Genomic DNA, 5,000 nt, shown 5'->3' on the forward strand with positions numbered 1-5,000 from the left:
CACTGTGCATAGGTTTCCTGTAATTAGAAAAGGAGAAATGATCACCGGAGCGATGGACAAGTGTCCAAGAAAGGGAGCTTGTCGTCAACCTCCCATTCCACCTTGAAACGGATGGAAGGAGAGAGAGAATTCAGCTGCGACAGGAAATCAGGAAACAGGGCAGGGTCATGGGGCCAGAGAGCGAAGACGTCGTCGACATATCTCAGCCACATGGAAGGACGAGTGGAGATGGAAGGGACGAGCTCCGACTCGAACTCTATGTACAGGTTAGCCAGAACAAGGGAGAGAGGGCTCTCCTCTATCCCCTGTTCTGAATAACCACACACACACACACACACACACACACACACACACACACACACACACACACACACACGAGGCGAGAAGTGCAGTGCATCAGCGCAGTACAGCTCTTACATGTTGTTAAATACGGAGAGGTTTGAGCAATGGGTGGTCTAGTCTGCTAGCCATGGATGTATGTAAATGTGTATAGTTCATGTTGGAAGGAAAATGTGAGTGAGAAAGTGAAGGAGAAAGTGGAAAAAGTAGAAAAAGATAGTGTGGCTTGTAAGCCGGGACGTGAGAGAGGAGAGGGAAGCGAGAAGTGACCGCAAATCCTGCATGGTAAGCGTTTCGCGCCTAGAGACAACTGACGTGAGTACATCTCTGTTTTTTGTTTGTTTAATGAGGAACAACTGAGATCAGACGAGGAAAATGAAGTTAGCAGAAGCAGCAATCAGAATTGAGGCTCTTGAAGCCAAGGTTGACAACCTGGTAGCAGAATGCCTCAAAATACGTGAAGAGAATGTGAATCTGAAGGAATTGGTAGAAAACCTGCGTAGAAATACAACAATTCAGAGAGAAAATATGGAGAAATCTGACCTGAAAATTAAAGAACTAAAGGAGAAGTTAGAAGAAGCTGAAACCAAAATTGGCAGCGATAGTGGAACTGAAGCAAAAAATCTTCAGGAAAAAGTTGAGGAGGTCATCAAAGTCCAAGAAACTGTCAAACAGATTGAAAGTAATTTGTCAAACAGCCAAGCTCAAATAATGGAAGAAGCCAAGAAAATGACAGCTACATATGCAGATGTATCAAAAGTAAAGGAAACCGTGAATGAAATGGAAAAAAAAATAGAACAAGACATCAAGACCACAAAGGAGGAAATTAAAACACAGCTTGCAGCAACGATTAAGAAGAATGAATTCAAATCCCACCTTGGGCAACATGCAAGAAATATTGCTCATTTGGCTGACGTAAACAAGGACATAGTAATATTGGGACACGAAGAAAAAGTTGTAGAAGATGGAATTGAACGATACAACGAAGACAAGAAATTAATTGTAGATATTCTCAAAGTCATAAATCCCGAATTCGCCGAGCAGAATATCATAGCTCACAGGAGGCTGGGATTATTCGAAAAGGGAAAGGAACGGCCTCTAAAAGTAACATTCTTGAATAAGCAAATAGTAACTGATATAATAAAGAAAGCCAAAGTTCTGGCCACCCATGAGGAATACAAAAAAATCTGGATAAGAGAAAACATGACCAAAGATGACAGAGTAACGCTACAAAAGAAATTGGAAGAAGTAAAAAACAAAAATGAACAAAGGACTGAAGAGGAAAAAAACTTATTTATTTGGAGGGTGAGAGGTCTCCAAGCAAAGCAAATATACTATCGGAACCAAAATGTAGAGGCAGACAAACATTAACCCTGCAACCAAATTTAATACCTAAAGATTATATAGAAATAGTTTACACAAATATTGATGGTCTATCTTCGAAGTTGCTTGAACTAGAGACAATAATTGATATGGATAAACCGGATGTAATATGCATCACTGAAACCAAACTGGACCCCTCCACAGGCAATGTAACATTAGGGCTTAAAGACTATAATATTTGGAGAAAAGATAGGGCAGATGGAAATGGAGGGGGGGTAGCAATATTAACAAAGAAAGGAATTATTATAAAGGAGTTAGAAATTAATCAGGACCCCATAGTGGAAATGAAGGTAATTGAGGTAGAAACAAATGGGGTAAACATAATAATAACCACGGTATACATGCCACCTCAAACATCGGCGTGGTCACTAGAAAATTACCAGAAACTAATTCAAGAGACAATAAAGAGCCTGGAAGAAGTGCTACAACTATCGGAAACCAATTCAACAGAAATTCTTATTACAGGGGACTTTAATAGCAAAATCGACTGGGAAAGTCTCGATCCTAGAGCGCAATCAGATTCTTGGAATGCTAAATTACTAGATGTCATAAATGAGCATTGCCTTTTCCAGAATGTAACAGATCATACCAGGATAAGAGGGCTAGATAGGCCGTCTATGCTTGACCTAATATTTACAAAGCATAACGACGATATTAAGGATATCGAATACTGTCCTCCTTTAGGAAAAAGCGACCATGTAGTGATTAAACTAAAATACTGTCTGCTACAGGAAAAACTCATCGTAAGCAAAGAAAGAAAGGAAAAGTACAATTACAAAAGAGGTGATTATAGAAGCCTTAAATACTTCTTTGATAACATAAACTGGGAAACACTTCTGGATGATGAGAACCTTGATGTTCAGTATGCAACATTTTGTGAGATCTATAAAAAAGGAGTGGAAAAATTCATACCCAAATTCAAAACTGAAGCAAGAAATGGCCAAAAATGGTTCAACGACAAATGCAAGAAAATGAGGGAAAAAAAGCATCTCCTTTGGAAAAGATTCAGAAGGCATAGATCTCAGGCAGCATATGAAAGATATAAAGTAGGAAGAAATGTGTATACCCAAACCATGAGAGAGGCGAAATTAGACTTTGAAAAGGACATAATAAACAAAAGCGCAAGACAACCAAAACTCTTCTTTAACTACATAAATAGCAAAACTAAAAGTAGGGATCAAATTAGCGCTATCAAAGACAATAACATTATATATTCTAAGGAGGAAGAAATGTGTGAAATCCTAAATGAGAAATTTCAGTCAGTGTTTGTTCAGGATCCATGCTTTGATATGGCAAATACCCGTACAGACGTAAAGAACATCGAAAATATCACCCTCAAAAAGAACGAAATAAAAGATCTGCTAAAAGGATTAGACAAGACCAAAGCAGAGGGACCAGATGAAATTTCTAACTGGGTTCTTAGGGAATGTGTCGAAGAGCTGTGTACTCCTTTATTGTTAATATTTCAAAATTCACTAAGACAAGGTAAACTACCAAAAAGTTGGAAATTCGCAAATGTTACACCCTTATATAAGAGCGGCGACAAACAAAACCCACTAAATTATAGACCAGTTTCATTAACTAGTGTAGTATGCAAACTGCTAGAAAGAATAATTAGAAAACAATGGGTTGAAATGCTTGAAAAATACGAAATGATATCAAATAAACAATTTGGTTTTAGAGAAGGAAGGTCGTGTGTAACAAATCTCCTCTGTTTTTATAATAGAGTATCTGAAATATTACAAGAAAGAGACGGCTGGGTGGATTGTGTGTATTTAGACTTTAAGAAGGCTTTTGATAAGGTGTCTCATAGAAGACTACTATGGAAACTAGAGCACCTAGGTGGCGTGAAAGGTAACCTACTCGCATGGATGAAAGATTTTCTTCATGAAAGACAAATGAGCACAGTAATTAGAGGAAAGCATTGTACATGGCGACGGGTAACCAGCGGAGTGCCTCAAGGATTGGTGTTGGCGCCAATTATGTTTACTATATTCGTCAATGATTTAGAGTCAAACATAAGCCCAGGTAGTTATCTGAATATGTTTGCAGATGACGCAAAGATACAAAAGAGGGTAACAGACAACGTCTCATGCCAATGCGTCCAAAGTGACATCGAGAACTTATTCACGTGGAGTTGTACATGGAAAATGGAATTCAATACCAATAAATGCCACGTAGTCAGATTTGGAGAAAGTAGAAATCGCCCACTATTCCAATACAAATTAGGGGACACAGTATTAGACACAGCTGACAGGGAAAAAGATCTTGGGATAATCATAAATAGAAACCTAAATCCAAATGACCATATAAATGAAAAGGTCCACAAAATGTTAGGACTGATTGCCAACATGAAGAGGGCATTCGTGTATGTGGACGAAGATATGGTAAAGAAGATTATTAAAGCAATCATAAGACCAGCTCTTGAGTACGGTGCAGTGGTATGGAGTCCACACTTGAAAAAAGATATTGACAAACTGGAAAGAGTCCAAAGAGCGGCGACAAGATGGGCACCTACCCTAAGAGATCTGAGTTACGAAGACAGACTACAAAAATTAGGACTTATAACCTTGGAAGAAAGAAGGAAAAGGGGGGATATGATTATGCTTTTCAACTGCATTACAGGAAGAGTGAAGATAGATAAGGATGACTTTTTGATCTTGAACACAAGAAGAACGAGAGGACACAACAAAAAGTTGAAAGTAAAAAGAGGTGATAAAGATGTCAAAAAATATAGTTTCCCAAACAGAATTATTGAATCGTGGAACAGTCTCCCCAATCAAGTAGTGTGTGCCAAAACTGTACATCAATTTAAAAAGTTATATGATAATTTAAATATAGCAGACGGGACCACCTGAGCATAGCTCTTCTCCCGTATCCAAACAACTAGGTAAGAACAACTAGGTAAGAACACACACACACACACACACACACACACACACACACACACACACACACACACACACACACACACACACATATATATATATATATATATGTATATGTATATATGTAAATATAAGTATACACAAACACACACACACACACACACACACACACACACACACACACACACACACACACACACACACACATATATACGTCAACTTTTATTTATGTTGTTTCTCTTAGTGGGAAATTTGTAAATTGTGATTCTTTGTCAAAACTTGGGCATTGTAAGAGGGTGTAAGGTTTGAGAGGAAATTTCTTTTGATAAAAGTAAGAGTTCTCTGGTCGTTAGTGGGGAGATATTCTGCACTAAGAATTTGGCAATGTTC

The sequence above is a fragment of the Penaeus vannamei genome, chromosome 2, assembly GCF_042767895.1.
Source record: "Penaeus vannamei isolate JL-2024 chromosome 2, ASM4276789v1, whole genome shotgun sequence".
Taxonomy (NCBI): domain Eukaryota; kingdom Metazoa; phylum Arthropoda; class Malacostraca; order Decapoda; family Penaeidae; genus Penaeus; species Penaeus vannamei.